This window comes from Castor canadensis, chromosome 6, assembly GCF_047511655.1.
Source record: "Castor canadensis chromosome 6, mCasCan1.hap1v2, whole genome shotgun sequence".
Taxonomy (NCBI): domain Eukaryota; kingdom Metazoa; phylum Chordata; class Mammalia; order Rodentia; family Castoridae; genus Castor; species Castor canadensis.
This window is the reverse complement of record NC_133391.1, coordinates 139139991-139161692: the sequence shown is the minus strand read 5'-3', so window position 1 is coordinate 139161692 and position 21702 is coordinate 139139991. Positions and strand designations below refer to the sequence as shown.

The window sequence follows — 21702 nt, the reverse complement described above, 5'->3', positions numbered from 1 at the left end:
CACACCCTATTTATTGCAGCATATTCACAATAGCCAAACTGTAGAAGCAGCCCAGAAGCCCTACAACTGATGAATGGGGAGAGGTGTTTTTTTTTTTTTTTGTCTTTTCTTTTTTGGTGCTGGGATCGAACCCAGGGCCTCACGCATGCGAGGCAAGCACTGTACCACCGAGCTACATCCCAGCCCACAACTGATGAATGGATTAAGAAAATCTTATAGAGATTGAGGAAGACTATACAAAGTGGAGAGATCGCCCATGCTCATGGATTGGTAGAATCAACATAGTAAAAATGTCTGTACTCCCAAAAGCAATCTACAGGTTTAATACAATTCAAACCAAAATTCCAATGACATTCATCATAGAGATTGAAAAATCTACCATTAAATTTATTTGGAAACACAAGAGACCACGAATAGCCAAGGCAATACTTAGCAAAAAAAAGAACAATGCTGGAGGTATCATGATATCCAACTTCAAACTATATTACAAAGCAATAGTAATAAAAACAGCATGGTACTGGCACAAAAACAGACATGAAGACCAGTGGAATAGAATAGAGGATCCAGATAGGAAGCCACACAACTATGAGCAACTTATCTTTGACAAAGGAGCTAAAAATATACGATGGAGAAAAGACAGCCTCTTCAACAAAAACTGCTGGGAAAACTGGTTAGCAGTCTGCAAAAAACTGCAACTAGATCCATGTTTATCACCCTATACCAGTGTTAACTCAAAATAGATAAAAAAAACTTAATATCAGACCCCAAACTCTAAAGTTGGTACATGAAAGAGTAGGAAATACTTTGGAACTAATAGGTATAGGCAAAGACTTTCTCAATGAAACCCCAGCAGCTCAGCAACTAAGAGATAGCATAGATAAATGGGACTTCATAAAACTAAAATCTTCTGCTCAACAAAAGAAATGGTCTCTAAACTGAAGAGAACACCCACAGAGTGGGAGAAAATATTTGTTGGATTGCTACACACTTGTAGACATGTAAACAACACTGTCTCCAAGACAGTGGGACTGCAGGTCTCTGAAAGTTCTGCCTTCCTTCTTTGAGGACCTCACACGAGGACAACTGGTGCTCTCTGCCTTTCACCCCAGTGGGATCGATACAGTCCTCAGAGCCAACACTGAACTCTGTTAAACTTCTTTAGAAACAGCTGTTGTGAGAGTAAAACAGTAACAATGAGCACAGTCGCGGAAGATGCTAATAAAACGTTCATTATCCCCCCTGTGCCCAACAGAATCCTGCCTCAGTGTTCCTTAATTGCTGCTCACTTTTGGAGTATAAGCATTTGCACTAGCTCTCGTTAGCATGGGGTGGGCGCTGGGCATTGTCAGTTAACATCTACTTCACCTTGTTGTAAAACAGAACCAAGAAAACAGATGAAAATGTTTCTAGAATCCTTGGAAGAATCAAGGTGGAGACAAGATATGACATCAACTCCTCTTGTACATACAATCTTTGTTGTAACATGTGCTCAGTGCCCTTGGGTGATTCTGTCTTGGTCACTGAAGAGGCAGAGGCCAATAGTGACACAGGGCAGGTCAGAGGTGTAGAAAGAGTTGACATAAAACTGCAAGTGGTCAGCTGACGGACAGCTCCACCTAAACTCTGCCCTTGATGGCTCATTTGCGATTAACAGTATCTGCTTTGTGGTTAGATGCGTCCTGTCAGAGAGAGAGATAAAGGGAAACGGCTCTAGCCAGAATGCAGAAACAGCACCTGTGCACTTAAATGCACCCTTTTGGCCATTTCCTACTTAAGAACTCATGAATATTACTTGCATCTCACATATACAATTAAAGGTCTGTGCAGAATGCCTCATGTTATATAACAAGACCTTGTCAGTCATACTTGTCAATCGCCTTAGCCACTCTGGCACAGGCTGCCCAGTGTTTCCCAGTGTTTGCCCTTACAATTTATAAATTGCCCTTTGAAAAAAGGTCAGACTTCTGTGCCATCTGACCAGAACCCACCACTCTTCCTTTTACAGGGCCTAAGCTTTCATTTTCCTTTCAATAAAACTTTACTACTGATTTGAAAAAAACAAATTTTTTTACACACACACACACACACACACACACACACACACACACACAGAGTATTGTATTATTCAGCCATTAAGAAGAATGAATTTTGTCATTTGCAGGTAAATGAATGGAACTGGAGAACATCATCTTAAGTGAACTTAGCCAGGCTCAGAAAGACAAAGGTCGCATATCTTCTCTCATATGTGGAAGACAGATGCAAATACAAATACAAGCACTAATACACACACTCACACACTCACACATTCACTCTCTCTCTCACACACACTGTTTTCAAAAGTAGGGCTATTACAGGATACTAAGGAAGGAAGAAAAGAAGAGAATGGTAGAGAGTGAATAACTTTGAAATACATTACATCTGTGTAGGAATAAGACACAATGAAATGCACTGAAAACTGAACAATACAGGGTAGAGGGAAAAGGGAAAGGAAAAGTAATAGAAGGGTTTAGACTGATTAAAGTAAAATATAGTTATAGAAAAATCCAAGGCAAAATCCCACTGAACAATAAACACTTAAACAATGAAGGACAGAAATGTAAAACAGGAGGGTGATAGAAGAAGGGCAAATGAAGTGGCTAAAGAAAGGTGAGTATACATGTATGAATATGGAAAAAATACTTCTGTGTCTTCCAACATGTCAACACAGGAACTTTTTCCTCTTTTAACTTCAGTGTAATCTGTTGGTATATGAATAGCGGTAATTGGAAAAAAGTTCTGAGGTAAATACTTCAATATTGTTGGGAGGTGATTTTTCGAACTATAGACAAAACCTTTAAAGTTTTGTATTTTACATATTCATTTCATCATATGGTGAGTACTTAACCTGTATCATCTTTTTGTATTATGTGCTGGATTTGAATCTTACACATTAGCTAGATAACCTTGGGATATCATTGAAATGCTCTGTGTTTTAGTTTCTTCATCTCTGCAATGTGATGATGGCATCCACTCCCTCGAGTTGTTTTGAGGAATAATGCATTATAGCATGTGATGCACTTGGAAGAGTGCTTACCCTTAGTTATCACTCAATGTGTGTTAACTTTATGCTTTTGCAATATTTGTTTTTGAGACTGGGTTTCAGTATGTAGCTCAGGTTGGCCTGCAACTCACCATCTTCCTGCCTCAGCCTCCCAAGTGCTGGGATTATAGGGAAGTACCACCATGCCCACCTGTGTTCGCTGTTTCTACCTCACCTAATATCTGACAATTTTTACTGATTGAGCAAGAGAAAAGAAAATAGAAAACAAAACCAAAAATGATTAAATTATTTAGTAAAGGAAATAAAAAGAATTAATAAAAGAATTTGGTAGTGTATTTACCAGAAAGGAGAGGAAATAAAAGCATAAGATTGTTCTTCCTAATGGAGAAAGTCTATCACACTACTTTTTAAACAACAATGATGACCACTGCAACAACAGCAACCTAAAACCAACTTATCCCTTTGGGAAACTCGAGTTATTAATAGTTGAAAGTCAGTTTGGATTTTCTTTTTGAATCAACTTTCCAAATATTTGATGTTTGCTTATTTTCATTACAGTTACACAACTTGACATTTACTTGCTTTTTACAAACAATAGGAAAACAAGGGCTATTCAGCTTATAGTTATCTCTGCTCCACATCAGTTATTTCCCATTTTCCTTTATTTGGAGTTTATAGTAAATTCAACAAATAACATCTTTATTGGTTTGCCACCACTAGTATTATTACATTTATTTTTCTTTTTCATACAATGAGTTTTGGGTTACACATTTAAGTGTAATTCATTTGTTGTAGTAAATTTCCTCTTGTCTGGAGTATGTCTTTGTAGCTTTTATAACATTCACTTTTCATGGTGAATATGGTGTAAGCTTTCCTCTCTTCTCTACCAAGTAGGAGGTAGGCTCAATCTGAGAGACAGCCCAGTGAAATTTCAGACCAAATGGTTGGCAGAGTCGACACACTTAATATGTTAGGTATATTTACTAGGTTGTATAATTTGTAAATTTTTGCTTCAGAATTATGAATCATATTGTAGGAACCAAAGAGTATACCAGAAGTTTACTAAAGTCTCTAGCTACACATTTATCATACAATTTGGGGGAGGTGGGCTACATTTGATCACTGATCTACCCTCATACGCTCATGTTTCTTTGTAATTGAGTAACTTCAGAAAGTTTGTACAGATTGTAACTGCTTAAATAGACATGGAAATGATAGATTCACTCAAAAAGGGCTTAGGACAAAAATAAGTTACAGAACTGGATAGTTAGAAATCCTGGAAGTATTTGGTTAAGAATAATCATTGAATTGCAGAGTGAAAGTCAGCTCTGAGCTTCCTACTAAATGAAGCATAAGAGTATTCAGGAGATGCAAACATTTTTCTTATGACATATTCTAAAAGGAATTTACTAGGTGAAACATTCAGAGATATTCATAGTAGCAGTCATTTTGCAGAAGACAGAGAAATATTCATTATATAGCTACCTCCTACTTATTAGACAAGTTTTATTTAAATATAATATTCATATACAAAAGACACAAATGCACAAATAATAGATGTCAAGCTCAGTGAATCATCACAAAGCAAAGACACCTGTGTAACTACCTCCTAGATCATCAAAAAATCAGAATAACTAGTATCCCCGAAGAATTCCCATTGTGCTATTGCACAGTCATGGCCCACCTTCCCAAGATAATCACTCTTCTGAACTCTAAGAGTATATACTAGTTTTGTTTTTGTTTGAGCTTTGTATAAAAAAAATCAAGCAATATATCTCCAGAATTTAGTTTCTTTCTCTCAATACTATGAGATTCATTCATAATTTTTGAGAGTAGTTATAGATCATTAAATTTCATTGCTGTGTAGTGTTACATTATGTGAATTTAATATTTATCATTCTACTGTTGATGGACATTTTGGTAGTTTCCAGTTTGGGAATGTTATTTGTAATAGTGCTATTATGGACATTTTTGAGAAATGTAAACATTTCTGTTGAGTACATACCTAAGAGCAGAATTGTTATACCAAAGGATATGCACACATTCAGTTTTTAATAGATACTGAGAAGCAGTTTTTCAATTACACTCCTGGCAGTAGTATATGAATGTTTGATTTACTCTACATCCTTGACAATAATTGGTATTGGCAGGTACTTTTAAAATTTTAGCTATTCTGGAAGGTGTGAGGTATTATGATGATTTCAGTTTTCATTTATTGGACAACTAACGGAGTTGAATATTTTTAATGTATTTAAAAGCCTTTAGAATGTTATCTTTCATTAAATTATATCCAAATTTTGAGCACAGGCCACTTGAAGAATTCTAAAGTATGGGCATTCTCTACTCTTGATTGTAAAATAAAGCATGACTTAGATATGTGACATTGATGCAAAAAGTTAGTATTTCATTTTGAATAGTAAAGAGACTAATATAAATTACTTTCCAACAGGTGTGGCCTGGGGGAACTGACTGACATTAAGGATAACTAAAGCCTGACAAAGGTTCAGGCTTGGAAAAGATAGTTCCTCAAAGGCTGGTAGTATCATGGATGAAAAATATGCTCCTGATGTTACATTGGCTGTGGAGAGGAATTGTTTCTGTTTTTACTTTTTATTATCTATCTCAATATTGAAAATTGTTTTTGAAAATTATCATTTGGATACACATAATATGAAGATATGGAAGTAGATTGAGACATGACCAGTAATTTATTAAAGTTAAAAATGGCATGAGAAGGACTGGAGGTATAGCTCAGTATTAGAGTGCTTGCCTAGCATGTGTAAGGCCCTGGGTTTAATAGCACCACAAAAAATGGTATGGAGATTTGAAGAGAACCTGTTATTTGATGTTATGTCATGTGGTTTCCTACTCTTAGCCTACATTTGGCTGGTATGCTTTTTATATTAAATTAACATACATTAAGTATATAAAAGTGTTTGCCATTTAGGAAGCACTCAATAAATTTTGATTGTTTTATGTTATTACAGTCTACTAATTTTCTTTTTGTATCTTTTGCTCCTGTGCTTGAAACTGGGCAAGAGTTTATGAGCTTATCTTAAATTGTATAACAGCCTTCTAGTGTTGTTTTTTTTTCTCTGTACTGGGGCTTTGACCCAGAGTCTCATGCATGCGAGGCAAGCATTCTATCACTGGGCAACATCCTCAGACATTTTCAAATTTTATTTGAGACAGGGTTTCACTACATTGCTCAGGCTGGCTTCAAACTTGTGATCTTCTTGCCTCAGTCTCCCAAGTGATGGTATTATAGGCATGCTCCTTGGAAGAAAGCAGGTGTCTGATGTGTGAGATGATGCTGAATCCCTCTTCTTACCTTTCTATCTGCTCCTGATCATATAAGCAAGACTCCATCAGACAGGCAGCATCTACCTCTTCATTCTTGCTTGCCTAGATCTGTACCTGGCTCTAACAGGAAACTAAGAAATGTTTATTGAAGGTTTGCTCCACTCCATTCTCCTGTTGTGCCATCTTCTATATTCTAGATGTGTATCTTATGGGTTCGAAGACCATGGAGCAAGTTGAGACAGTTGATGGAGTAGAAAAATGGTCTGCTTAAGAGTCAAGTGAGCCTCATTTTAATTCCAGCTTATCTATTTTTTCTGGCTGTGAAATGTCAGATGAAACACTTAAACTCTTAGAATTGAGTGTGAGTACAGAATTACACATTTGGTAAAGAAACATTGTTGAAAATATTAGGCAAAAGATACCTAAAGTACTTGCAAGTGCATGATCCTTAATAAACAGTACTTCTTATTATTGAATAACTTTCTTTTTAATTATTCCTCTAGTCTATGTTTTGCTCTGCCCAGATTCCTTCAATTCTACATTTCCAAATCTTTTCCTCTTTCATCATTTCAATAAGAATTTGAAGTTCAAACATCTGCAATATAAAATGCTAATATCCCTTTAGTTCATTCTTTTTTACATACAAAAAGAAAAGAGATAATATTTATTTACATGTCCCATCTTCCTACAGGCCTCTCTCCATGTCTGTAGAGAATGCCCTATTTCCTTGATCAACCAGGCCCTGGATCTTTGCATGCAGAATCAGAGCAATTGGTCCTGAGAAATGGGGAGATAATTGTAGATAAAAGTGACTACTCTGAACACTATTATTTATATGGATAAAAGCTTTGCTATGTTTTTCATGGCTTCAAGTGTGTAAATCTTGTTTCTGCAACAAAATTGTGAGATAGTCATGAAACCAGTGTTTATATTGTTTATTTCTTTTCTATTACTGCCAGGGCCTGGAATGGTGTTGGATTTTCAGCAAGTATCATAAAGTACTTATGAGCTGGATATGTGGTGCAAGTGGTAAAGCCCCTGTCTAGCAAGCATGAGACTGAGTTCAAACTCCAGTACCACCAAGATAAAGAAGGAAAGAAACTACTTGTTAATTTGAGATATTTAAAAAATGTAATTACCAAAGAGATTTTTGTTAGTAGAAGGATAAAATGGTGGTCCCTTTGTAGGAAGATGGTTTCTGTCCTGTAGAGCTCACTAGTTATCACATTCAGAATGTTTTGAACAAAACTTGTTATTGTCAGGGATTTGAGAAATAAGATCTGAGCAAGAGAGAACAAGTGTCCATCCTTCTCCCTACTTTCACTCTTTTACCTTTTTTTTCTCCATTTTTTTTAAACCCTACCCATGGCATGCTTTCAACTAGCAGAATGGCAGAAAGAAATTCAGCAATGTTTATTTTTAGATGTTTTGCCCATAGAGACTGTAATGAGATGGAAACATTTCATTTACCACAGTCTTTTTTTTTTTAAACCCTTCATTTGGGTCTGAGTAAAACTGGATGTTTTCTATTTCAAGTTGGAGTAAATACAAATAGTCATTTTGAGTTAATGACAAAAAAATTAATGGTCATCCAATGGCTACACAAATGCCATTTAAACAGTATTTAAAGTCCTTTCCTGCCTCAGGCATCAGCTGACTCAGGCTCTATAACAGACTTATGTTGTCCTGCTTTCTGCAGTTGTACTCTTTTTACAGAATCAGCCAGCAGTGGGGGAAGAATGAGCTTACATTTCAAAGTAGAAAATGGAGAGATTCCAAGATGGCGGCTAGAGGGTGGAAGCAGAAAGTGAGCCTCCTATAGTGAAATCTTGGAGAGATGCTGGAGACACACTTTGCAGGCATAATCACTGAGAAGAGGCATAACTTTGACCCCTCCATACCTCCAGCCAGCACAGAGAATCTCCACTTCACGTTAAACAGAGAAACCAGGAAGACCCCTGGGCCACCAGTTGCCCACGCACAGACGGCTTGGGAAGACGTGGACCAGGTGAGTTTCGTGGTACTGCGGTACTCCCACAGACAAGCCTGGGCCAGAGCAGCATAGCCCCATGGTCAGACTGACCTCCACCCGGGGAAAAAAGAGAAATTGAGTAATAAGCAATAAGAATAACAAAGACATGCGGGAAAGAGGGTGGGGCACCCTGAGCGCCGGATTGTGGGAAGGGAATCCTTCCCGGGACTGTAAATAAACAAGCTGGGCAGGCCGGAGAGGCTCTGGTGGGAGTGGGGGCATGCCCAGCAACCAGGAGTGGGAAAGCTTGTGAGAGTGGCAGAGGGAGGAAAACTCCACAGAAGAAGAGGGAAGACCCACTTCCCACGTGAACTGTAAACAAACATGGCAGCAGGCAGGAGCAGCAGCACCGCTCAGTAATCAGGAGCAGGAAAGCTTGTGAAAGTGGTGGTGGGAGGAAAACTGCACAGGAGAGGGGGGAAGACCCACCTCCCACATGAACTGTAAAAAAAATACACAGGCCTGACAACGCGGGTGCAGTGTCACCTTTCCCAGTGTGCTTGGGAAGGGGAAAGCTTGTAGCAGAGGCTCCCACACAGGAGAACTCTGAGCAAACAAAGCCTTCGGGGCCAGGTGAGTGCTAAGCTCACCCCAGAGATCTGCATAAATAACGCCTCCAGCAACAGCAGGATGACAGCAGTGGGCAGGCAAGCCACAGCTGCAGATACCATTCTCAGAACTGTCTCCAGACTCTTTTTTTTCTTTTTCTCCCTACCTTTGATGATGAGAGAACAACCGAATTACACCTGCATGCTGAAAAACTTACTGAAATTGTATAGCATTTGAACTTGGGACACTTAGTGGGGTTTTTGTGTGTGTGTGTGTGTGTGTGTGTGTGTGTGTAGTTTTGTTCTACTTTATGCACCCCCTTTGATGAGACAACTACAGAACAACATCTGAGGCACCATCTCCAGGATTGGAGACTGAGACGGACACCCAAATTATTAAGACTGAAACTTCATTGCATTTGAACTTGGAGGTTTTTTGTTTTTTTTTTTAATTTTCTATTTTTCATTTTATTTTAATTCATTTTATATATAGATATTTCCTTCATTTACTTATTTTTATTCTTATCTTTTTTTTATTTTTGATTTTCAATCCTCTCTCTGTCTCTCTAATGTCTGTTCAGCTTACTGTCAATTAGTACACTAACACTCCCTGTCTATACCTTTGAAACTTTCTTGTCTGATACCTTGTTCTGTTTTCCCCTTCTTGTCTGTGTATTTGTTTTCCCCTTTTCTTTAACTTCTTGCTTTCCATCTCAGCTCACCCTTCCATTCTAAATATTACCATTGTTATTATTACAAGCTAGAAAATACTTAATTGCATACAGTACAGGGACAGTAACAACACCAAAGACAATGACGGAAAGACAGAAAAAACAGGGAAACCAGTTTCCCCACAGCAAAAAATTAGTACAGGAACCAGAGGGGAATGAAGAAAACAGAAACTCAGATCCAGTCTCTAACAAAATGAAGATAAACTATGCCAAAGGACCCAATGAAGCCCACAAGAATAATTTAAAAGAAGACATACTACAAGTACTCAATGAGAATTTTATAGAGATGATACTGGATAGGGTCAACCAAAAAAACAGGAGACACTCAAGAAATTCCAAGACAACAAAAATAGAGAATTTGAAAAAGCTAAAGAAGAAATAAAGGAAACCATAGAAGCACTGCATAAACACTAAAGTGAAACAGAGAACACAATGAATAAATGGATAAATGAACTCAGGACAAAAATTGACAACATTAAAGAGGAAACCACCCAGGATATGGAAAACCTGAGAAAAAAGAATGAAACAGAACTGCAAAACAAAACAGAAGGCCAATCCAGCAGAATAGAACAAACAGAAGACAGAATCTCAGAACTTGAAGATGAAATGGTATTTAAAGGAAAAACCAAAGAACTATTAGTTAAAAACTCAAGACCTGTGAAAAGAAAATGCAAGAACTCACAGACTCCATCAAAAGACCAAACTTGAGAATCATGGGCATTGAAGAAGGAGAAGAGGTGCAAGTGAAGGGAATGCGTAATCTATTCAACAAAATAATAATGGAAAATTTCCCAAATCTAGAGAAAGATATTCCCATCCAGATGTAAGAGGCCTCCAGAACACCAAACAAACCAGATCAAAATAGAACTACCCCACGACATATCATCATTAAAACAACAAGTTCAGAAACTAAGGAAAGAATATTGAAGGCTGTAAGAGAGAAAAAACAAGTAACATACAAAGGTAAACCCATCAAAATCACAGCAGACTTCTCAACAGAAACATTACAAGCAAGAAGAGCATGGGGTAAGATCTTCCAGGCACTGAATGAAAATAACTTCAACCCCAGGATACTCAACCCAGCAAAACTATCATTCAAAATAGATGGAGCAATAAAAGTCTTCCATGATAAGCAGAAACTAAAACAATATGTGACCACAAAGCCACCACTACAAAAGATTTTTCAAGGGATTCTGCACACAGAAAGTGAAACCCAACTTAACCATGAAAAGACAGGCAGCACCAAACCACAGGAAAAGAAAAAGCAAGACAGTAGAGTGTAACTTCAACTTAGGTACACACAATCAAACCTTCAAACAACTAAGACAACTAAATGACAGGAATCACCACATACCTATCAGTACTAATGCTTAATGTTAACGGACTTAATTCACACATCAAAAGGCACCGCTTGACGCAATGGATTAAAAAGGAAGATCCAACAATTTGTTGCTTACAGGAGACCCATCTCACCGACAGAGATAAGCATAGGCTTAGGATGAAAGGGTGGAAGAAGATTTATCAAGCCAATGGTCCCTGAAAACAGGCAGGAGTAGCAATACTTATCTCTGACAAAGTAGACTTCAAACCTACATTGATCAAACGAGATAAAGAAGGACATTCCATACTAATAAAAGGGGAAATAGACCAAAAGGAAATAATAATTATCAACCTGTATGCACCCAATGTCAACGCACCCAATTTCATCAAACATACCCTGAAAGACCTAAAAGCATATATAAATGCCAACACAGTGGTTGTGGGAGACTTTAACAACCCATTATCATCAATAGATAGGTCATCCAAACAAAAAATCAACAAAGAAATTCAAGATCTAAAATATGCAATCGATCAAATGGACCTAGTTGATGTCTACAGAACATTTCATCCAACTTCTACACAATATACATTCTTCTCAGCAGCCCATGGAACCTTCTCCAAAATAGATCATATCCTAGGGCACAAAGCAAGTCTCAGCAAATATAAGAAAATAGAAATTATACCGTGCATACTATCTGATCACAATGCAGTAAAAGTAGAACTCAACAACAAAAGTAATGACAAAAAACATGCAAACAGCTGGAAACTAAATAACTCATTACTTAATGAAGAATGGATCATCAATGAAATAAAAGAGGAAATTAAAAAGTTCCTGGAAGTCAATGAAAATGAAAACACAACCTACCGGAACCTATGGGACACAACTAAGGCAGTCCTGAGAGGAAAGTTTATAGCCATAAGTACATATGTTAAAAAGACTGAAAGATCCCAAATCAATGACCTAATGATACATCTCAAACTCCCAGAAAAACAAGAACAAGCAAATCCCAAAACAAATAGAAGGAGAGAAATAATAAAAATAAGAGCTGAAATCAACGAAATAGAATCCAAAAAAATCATACAAAGAATTAATGAAACAAAAAGTTGGTTCTTTGAAAAAATAAACAAGATCGATAGACCCCTGGCAAACCTGACTAAAATGAGGAGAGAAAAAACCCAAATTAGTAGAATTAGGAATGCAAAAGGGGAGATAACAACAAACACCATGGAAGTCCAGGAAATCATCTGAGACTACTTTGAGAACCTATATTCAAATAAATTTGAAAATCTAAAAGAAATGGACAGATTTCTAGATACATATGATCATCCAAAACTGAACCAAGAGGAAATTAATCACCTGAATAGACCTATAACACAAAATGAAATTGAAGCAGCAATCAAGAGTCTCCCCAAAAAGAAAAGTCCAGGACCTGATGGATTCTCTGCTGAATTCTATCAGACCTTTAAAGAAGAACTGATACCAACCCTCCTTAAACTGTTCCATGAAATAGAAAGGGAAGGAAAACTGCCAAACACATTTTATGAAGCCAGTATTACACTTATCCCAAAACCAGGCAAAGACACCTCCAAAAAGAAGAACTATAGGCCAATCTCCTTAATGAACATTGACGCAAAAATCCTCAACAAAATAATGGCAAACTGAATTCAACAACACATCAAAAAGATTATTCACCACGAACAAGTAGGCTTCATCCCAGGGATGCAGGGGTGGGTCAACATACGAAAATCAATAAATGTAATAAACCACATTAACAGAAGCAAAGACAAAAACCACTTGATCATCTCAATAGATGCAGAAAAAGCCTTTGATAAGATCCAACATCATTTCATGATAAAAGCTCTAAGAAAACTAGGAATAGAAGGAAAGTTCCTCAACATTATAAAAGCTATATATGACAAACCTACAGCCAGCATTATACTTAATGGAGAAAAACTGAAACCATTCTCTCTAAAATCAGGAACCAGACAAGGATGCCCACTACCTCTACTCCTATTCAACATAGTGCTGGAATTCCTAGCCAGAGCAATTAGGCAAGAAGAAGGAATAACAGGAATACAAATAGGTAAAGAAACTGTCAAAATATCCGTATTTGCAGATGACATGATCCTATACCATGAAGACCCAAAAAACTCTACTCAGAAGCTTCTAGACATCATCAAGAGCTATAGCAATGTAGCAGGATATAAAATCAACATAGAAAAATCATTAGCATTTCTATACACTAACAATGAGCAAACTGAAAAAGAATGTATGAAAACAATTCCATTTACAATAGCCTCAAAAAAAATCAAATACCTAGGTGTAAACCTAACAAAAGATGTGAAAGACCTCTACAAGGAAAACTATACACTTCTGAAGAAAGAGATTGAGGAAGACTATAGAAAGTGGAGAGATCTCCCATGCTCATGGATTGGTAGAATCAACATAGTAAAAATGTCTATACTCCCAAAAGTAATCTACATGTTTAATGCAATTCCCATTAAAATTCCAATGACATTCATTAAAGAGATTGAAAAATCTACTGTGAAATTTATATGGAAACCCAAGAGGCCACGAATAGCCAAGGCAATACTCAGTCAAAAGAACAACGCAGGAGGTATCACAATACCTGACTTCAAACTATATTACAAAGCAATAACAATAAACACTGCATGGTACTGGCACAAAAACAGACATGAAGACCAGTGGGACAGAATAGAGGACCCAGATATGAAGCCATACAAGTATAACCAACTTGTCTTTGACAAAGGAGCTAAAAATATACGATGGAGAAAGAGCAGCCTCTTCAACAAAAACTGCTGGGAAAACTGGTTAGCAGTCTGCAAAAAACTGAAACTAGATCCATGTATATCACCCTATACCAATGTTAACTCAAAATGGATCAAGGATCTTAATATCAGACCACAAACTCTAAAGTTGATACAGGAAAGAGTAGGAAATACTCTGGAGTTAGTAGATATAGGTAAGAACTTTCTCAATGAAATCCCAGCAGCACAGCTCCTAAGAGATAGCATAGATAAATGGGACCTCATAAAGCTGAAAAGCTTCTGTTCATCAAAAGAATTGGTCTGTAAATTGAAGAGAACACCCACAGAGTGGGAGAAAATATTTGCCAGCTATATATCAGACAAAGGACCAATAACCAGAATATATAGGGAACTTAAAAAACTAAATTCTCCCAAAACTAATGAGCCAATAAAGAAATGGGCAAGTGAACTAAACAGAACATTCTCAAAAGAAGAAATTCAAATGGCCAAAAAACACATGAAAAAATGCTCACCATCTCTAGCAATAAAGGAAATGCAAATTAAAACCACACTAAGATTCCACCTCACCCCTGTTAGAATAGCCATCATTAGCAAGACCACCAACAACAGGTGTTGGGGAGGATGCAAGGGAAGAAGGAACCCTCTTACACTGTTGGTGGGAATGTAAACTAGTACAACCACTCTGGAAAAAAATTGGAGGCTAGTTAAAAAGCTAGACATCGATCTACCATTTGATCCAGCAATACCACTCTTGGGGATATACCCAAAAGACTGTGACACAGGTTACTCCAGAGGCACCTGCACACCCATGTTTATTGCAGCTCTATTCACAATACCCAAGTTATGGAAACAGCCAAGATGCCCTCCCACTGACGAATGGATTAAGAAAATGTGGTATCTATACATAATGGAATTTTATGCAGCCATGAAGAAGAATGAAATGTTATCATTTGCTGGTAAATGGATGGAACTGGAGAACATCATTCTGAGTGAGGTTAGCTTGGCACAAAAGATGAAAAATCATATGTTCTCCCTCATATGTGGACATTAGATCAAGGGCAAACACAACAATGGGACTGGACTTTGAGCACATGATAAAAGCGAGAGCACACAAGGGAGGGGTGAGGATAGGTAAGACACCTAAAAAATTAGTTAGCATTTGTTGCCCTTAATGCAGAGAAACTAAAGCAGATACCTTAAGAGCGACTGAGGCCAATAGGAAAAGGGGACCAGGAACTAGAGAAAAGATTAGTTCAAGAAGAATTAACCTAGAAGGTAACACACACGCACAGGAAATTAATGTGAGTCAACTCCCTGTATAGCTATCCTTATCAATCAGCAAAAACCCTTGTTCCTTCCTATTATGGCTTATACTCTCTGTACAACAAAATTAGAAATAAGAGCAAAATAGTTTCTGCTGGGTATTGAGGGGTGGGGGGGAGAGGGAGGGGGGTAGAGTGGGTGGTAAGGGAGGGGGTGGGGCAGGGGGGAGAAATGACCCAAGCCTTGTATTCACATAAGAATAATTAAAAAAAAAAAAAAACAAAGGAGAAAATGCTCAGCAGACTATTTAGCTTCTGTATTCTACTGCAAACTACGTCATCATAAAATTCAGGGTCAAAATCCTTTCCCAGAACTTGGAAGAAATCCAGGGAATTCTCCCCTTCCAACACATACACAATGGCAGTGGTGATAAATGGCCCTCATATGATAGGCCTCTCAGTTTGTCCTTGTAAAAGGACCAGAGGCCAACATAATTGAGTAGGTTGACAATTGCAATGTGTTAATTATACTGTGGAGAGTGTATTATTTACTTTGTGGCCTAATACCATATTTTCAGGATGGTCAGAGTCCTAGATGTGATAATTCATTAATATGGTTTGAAAATGCAACATTCTGGAGTCATAAAATGCAAATCCTAGGACAGTTTTAGATTTTACAAGTTGTAGAAGATAATGCTAGAGTAAGAAATGCATAGTTCTCACTGTATCAGTATTTGAGCAAGTAGTTTAGATAATTGCACATGAAAAAGAATGTTTCACCCAGCAATTGTTTTAAAGGCACCTACTGTATGTTACAAAAGGCAGTGCATTTCTGAAAGATTTTGCAAACTACATGTTGTAGTAAGGTTTCAGCTCATTGTGGTTATATTAAAGATGAGGAAAATCATTTGGTTAGTGGTACGAAGGAACTAAGATTTCTCTATTTTTTAAAAAATTTTTTTATATTAAAATAGTGTTTAAAAGTACTCAAAGGCTTCTACAGTTCCTCCAACAAGCAATTGCTATTATAGGAAATCAGAATGACTGGATTCCTAATCTAGGAAAAAGAATTGAATAGTTTACATTGTAGCAGAAGAAAAGAACAAAGCTTGGTGAATCAAACTTTATAGACTTATGGAAGAGACCCTCAAAAGCCTAGAAAATGGCATCACCATGGACAGCACTGGGGAAGCTTGCTTGGATATGAAGCTTGCGTGGATATGAAGCTTGTGTGGATATGAAGCTTGCATGCATATGAAGTTTGCGTGGATATGAGCGCAACCAGTGCTTTGCTCAGGAGTTCCTCAAGGGGGATGGCTCTGGGGCTGTGCACTGACCTCTTGAAGTGTTATCAGCAGTGTGCTCAGAAAGCAATAATGGAGAAAGACATTCCTATTGAAGGACTGGAATTCATGGGCCATGGCAAAGAAAAGCCTGAAATCTCCTCTTGACCTTGCTTGTCACCTTGAAAATGGATTCTTCTTTCCAGGAAATTAAGAGGACTCTGGATATTGTCAACTTAGGCTGTGAAGATAGCCATGGGATTTAATGAGTTTAGGAGGGAAGTTTTGTTTCTTCCCACTTTGATGCTTTCCTATCAATTGTAAGAGATGATGAACCATCACTATTTGCTTTGAGATGATTTCTCACTTGCTCTGGCATCTCACAGGAACTCACTGTGCTAATATTGAACAATTTCTTGGAATTATAGCTGCAATATTTGGCCTGGAATCAGCTTTAAATATACCTTATATGTAAATCATGATAAACTAGTGAAGATGATCAGAGTTGTCTGACCTCTTGATTTTTGATGCAAAGAACTTTAGGTACACTATATGGGTCATTGTTCATGATAGCAGTCAGTTAGGACCTCTTTTTTCCTCTCAGGGAGCTAACACTCTAAAAGAGATCTGGGACAAGTTTCAACCAATGCTTGGGAACACAGTTTTATTTTTATATAATAACAGTTAAGATCACAAGTGGCCTGGGTTAGGCCAGATGGAAGACAGCTTTTAACAGTTCCCTGCCTTAACAAGAGGTATCTGATTAAGATGTGAAAGCTTCAAGAACATTAAAGTGAACACTATTCCATAGTTAGAGTGTAGTTCAGGAATAACAATACTTGGAGTGGCTATGGAAGAGTCTAAATTACAAAGATTTGCTGTTGACAAGCTTCAACCCAAATTAATAAATTAAGTCAACCTGCATATCATAAATAAAAAAGGCCAAATGCTACATCTGGTTGAATGGGGAGGGGACAGTCTTCATTTTTCTTGTTTGCTGGCTCTGCCTATGTCTGTAATCATGAAGATGGAATAAATTGTAACATATAGTTTTTGTATTTAATCATTTGCCCCTGGAACCCAGTGCACTTTATGGAACACCTATTACCTTGTTTTACCACCGCACCACACCCCCACATCTCATATATACACTGCAGGAAGTTTTATGTTTTAAAACAAAGATGAAAAAGTAAAGATTTGTTTAAGCTAAGTTGTTTAATGTAGCCATTAAAAATCTGATCTCTAGCCAGGCACTGGTGGTTCACACTTGTAATTCTGTCTACTCAGGAGGCAGAGATCAGGAGGATTGCAATTTGAAGTCAGCCCAGGCAAATAGTTTGTGAGACCCTATCTCAAAAAACCCATCACAAAAAAAGGGCTGGCAAAGTGGCTCAAGCACTAAGAGCACCTGCCTAGCAAGTGTGAGGCCCTGCGTTCAAATACTAGAGCAACCACAAGAAAAGAGAAACCTGACCTCCAGCCTGGTGGGGTGGTGCATATCTGTAATCCCACCTACTCAGGAGGTAGATGCAAAAGGACCTCAATTTCAAGGCTGCCCTGGACAAGGTAAGCCAGACCCCATCTCAAAAAACTATCTGGGGGTATAGCTCAAGTGACAGATCACATGCCTGGCAATCTTGAGGCCCTGGGTTCAATCCTCAATATTGAAGACAAAAATCATTTCTAAATTTTATTTCCATAGTAGTCTAAGAAATATCTTCTAAAAATAAATTTATTGTACTAAAACAATGTCAGGATGAAGTTAGTACTTACATACACTAAGAAATGCCTATATCCTCGAACCTTACCTCAAACCTGTCCTGCTGAGCCCTGAGAATAAGCCAGTGCCACGCCACGTTCTTTCATTATATCTCATATTAAGGTGTGCTTGATGTGAAAAGTTGCATATGCTACTTTAGAAACTCATCACTGAAACTGATTTGTGAGAAAACCTCAGGAAATAACTTTAGTAAACCTCTTAATTTTCAATTGGGGGTATGAAGATATTATAATTCATTAATTTCCAGGACAGATTTATGAATCCTTGATGTAGCAGGACATGGTGGTGCACACCTGTAAACCCAGCTCCTCACTAGACTTGAGATTGAAGAACTGCTTGAGCCTAGGAGTTCAAGACCAGCCTGGGAAACAGCAAGACCCTATTGGGGGGAGGGGTAGAGGCTTTAATGTGACTCCAAAGTTCAACCATATTACTTATTACTGATTAAGTCTGAAAAGACCAGCTATTAGTACTATTAATAGCTTCCTTCCTTTATGGCCATATCCTGCCAAAAAGAATCATAAATTGCTACAGATAGACTAATTCTGATTGTTCTTCATTCTGACTTAATCCTGTCTAGAAACTGACTCCAGCCACTTTAGCTACTTTAAACATTTTCAATCTTGATATGAAATTAATTGCCCTTTCAGGGTATTTTGTAACTTACTGTTTCTCCTAACTCATATGGCTGCAGGGTAATTTTAATTTCAGAAACAAATAAAGCTATATTATAAGTAAGAAAAAAGAAAGCCTAGAAAATGTTACAAAGCCATATACCGTGGGTAGATAAGCCATCCAAGAGAATGTGCTAGTCACCCTAAAATTAACTCTAAAATTAGGTGGCATTGCAATGAAAAATTTATGCAGTTACATGACAAAAAGCACTTTAAAATAGATATATTTATTTTTTGCTTGCATCATTTTAACTTATCTGTTATTTATCTACTTCAGAATGGTAATTCAGAAATGATGACTTGTGCAAGAAATAAAAATGCAATGCATTATGAACCTTCTCCCCACTTCCCTTAGAATTTTAGTCATGATTGCCTAGGCTTACTCTGTAGATCATTAATTTGCAGAGCATGTTTGTCTTGACAGCCAATAAAAACAGAGCCATCTAGTGGCGAGTGACCTGGCTTATAGTCATGTGACTGACAAAGCTGTAGAAGCTGTCTGTGGTCATGGAGTTTGACTCATTGTGTAGCAACTTGAATATCATAGAAAAGAGTAAGTTAATCTGCTATACAAATCCTGTTGGGACACATTTGCTGTGAAATATGACGCAGGGGTGATAGAAACACTGCTATTGTGTTATACATAAGTGCTCTATAGAGTATTGGGAAATATTTCTTCAATATTGCTTATTTTGGAAATATCCATTCCAGCTAAAGGTTATGTACTTAATCACTGTTGTGTCTGAATTTTTTTCTTCTTGATGTAATAAGCCATTAGTCTTAATGAAGTCTATTGTTAATTTAGGCAGACAGTGACTTCAAAGAAAAGAGGGTGGAGTTGCAAATGAGTGAGACAAGATGGCTAAGTTGATACAAACTCCAGAAAAACAGTGTAGGAAAATATCAACATGTCTTGCACAATCATTCATTGAAAATGTGTCAATAAGTGTGAAGCCATATTGAATAGGTAGGGATACATCTGCAAGAAATGATATAAGAAAACTTGGTAAACTTCCTAAATGTAAGCTATAGGTTAAAAGAAAACATTAATAGTCTTACTCTAGTGATTAAAAATTTCTGCAAATTGCAAAAGCAAAAAATATTTTTTGCAGTGGGATATTTTCAGTCCTAAAATTTAGCCATCTGGAATTATTTTTAAAGCACCATACTATTAAATCTTTGGAAACAGAGAATTTTCCTTTTAGTGCAAAATCTGCATTTGATTGTAAAGATGGAACACTATGTCCTTGATCTGGCTGTTCTTGAATTGTAGGCTCAACATATAGTAGAGGCTGGGATTCGAGTAAATTTGTTTCAGGTGTGAAAGCCCAGAGGCGTGCATGTGAGTGGAAGAGGGTAACAACGTGATAGCCACTTCCATCACAAAGAATTCCGTAGAAGTGATGCCATCAGACTCTTTGTTTCATTATGAAGATGCTGTGAGACAGCTCAAGTCAATGATATCTGTAATTAACCACTGGCAGATCAGGCTGTGTAATAAGATGCAAAATAGGTCGGTGGCAAATTTATACAATAAAATGGTCCACCAAGAAATAGAATTTTGCTTTTTTAAGGAAAAGAAATCATGCAGCACTTCAAGAAAACATGAATCTGTAATCCACACAACAAGATTTTAAAAAGAATCAGAAGTTCCATTATAAATCCAATGTTTTTTAAAGGGGACTCTATTTTACTTTCACTTTTAGAAACTCATTGAAGAGATTAGTAAGTGATAGTGATGGTATGTCTTCAGTAAAGATAGACAATTTTCAGGTCATATCAGAAAGGTGGCATAAAATGTATGAAAACTGAGAACAACATGACTTGTACTCGAGTTACTAAGTGTGTAGACTCTCCCAGGTGTACCCACAGGCAGCTCCTATACTTATTGCTTACAGCAGATTTGGGTAGGGTTGGAGGCTTTAAAGAAGATAGAAGATTAGAATGGGGACACAAAAGGTTATGTATGAGGAGAGAATAGCTGTTGGAGTTTGCACTGGGCCTACTTGGATAATCCAGGAGTATTTCCTTATTTTTATGGTCAGTTAATTAGCCACTTTAGTTCCATATGCAGCCTTAATTCTCTTTTACCATGTATGGCAAAATTTACCATGTATGGTAAATTTCCTAGGTTCCAGTGACATTTTTGGGGGGTGAGGGGGAGATGTCATTATTTTGGCTTCCACATTATCAACTTAGCTTTCCTAGTTTATGAGACACTATTAACTTCAATGAAGGAGCTGAGATGGCTGCTAGTGTGATGAAAATCTTTGTATAATTAAGTCAGTTATGAGATTAAAGGCATGGTAAGTAAGAAATGACAGAGGTGAGTTGGGCTGGGGTCAGTTTGTTGCTCTTAAATGGCTATTTGTCTATTGGATCCATTGGTGTAGTACTGGCTGGCTAATATAACATAGACTTAAATGCCATACCGATCAAAAGCCATAAAGTTTCTAAATCAATAGCTACAAAATGCTACCTAAAATCATACCATACAAGTGGAGGTAAAATTTTCTCTTACCCTGACAAATCTTTTATTGAAATTGCTGCTAATCCTATTTTTCTCCTAAATGAAGAGAAATTTCAGTACTTCTTAAGTTCATAATTCTGTGGATAGCTTAAAATTCTAGACTTGGATGCTGTCTTTTCTGCCTCTTCTGGTCAATATGCATGTTTATTTAAGAAGCTGATGAAGAGGCTGCAGCTTGGTCACATTCAGACTATGAGATTGTAGTTATATTTCAAAATGGTGTAAGACTTGTATTACCTGGGCAAGAGACAACATGGAAATTTAAAAAGTGAGGGAAACAAGAGGAAAAGGGAAAAAGATAAGGATATAGAGAATATTTTTAAAAGTTAGTAAAAACCAAAATTTAAAGATGAAGCACAATGACATGTATCAATGAAAGCAATGTAGCAGGGGAAATCATAGGAGGAAA

At 37.2% G+C, this 21702-nt stretch overlaps 1 pseudogene; it reads left to right on the top strand.

Annotated features, from left to right (window-relative positions):
* The first annotated feature begins 16199 nt into the window (after window positions 1–16199).
* On the top strand, window positions 16200–16477 carry LOC109680644 (TP53-regulated inhibitor of apoptosis 1-like; annotated as a pseudogene).
* The last annotated feature ends 5225 nt before the right edge of the window (window positions 16478–21702 follow it).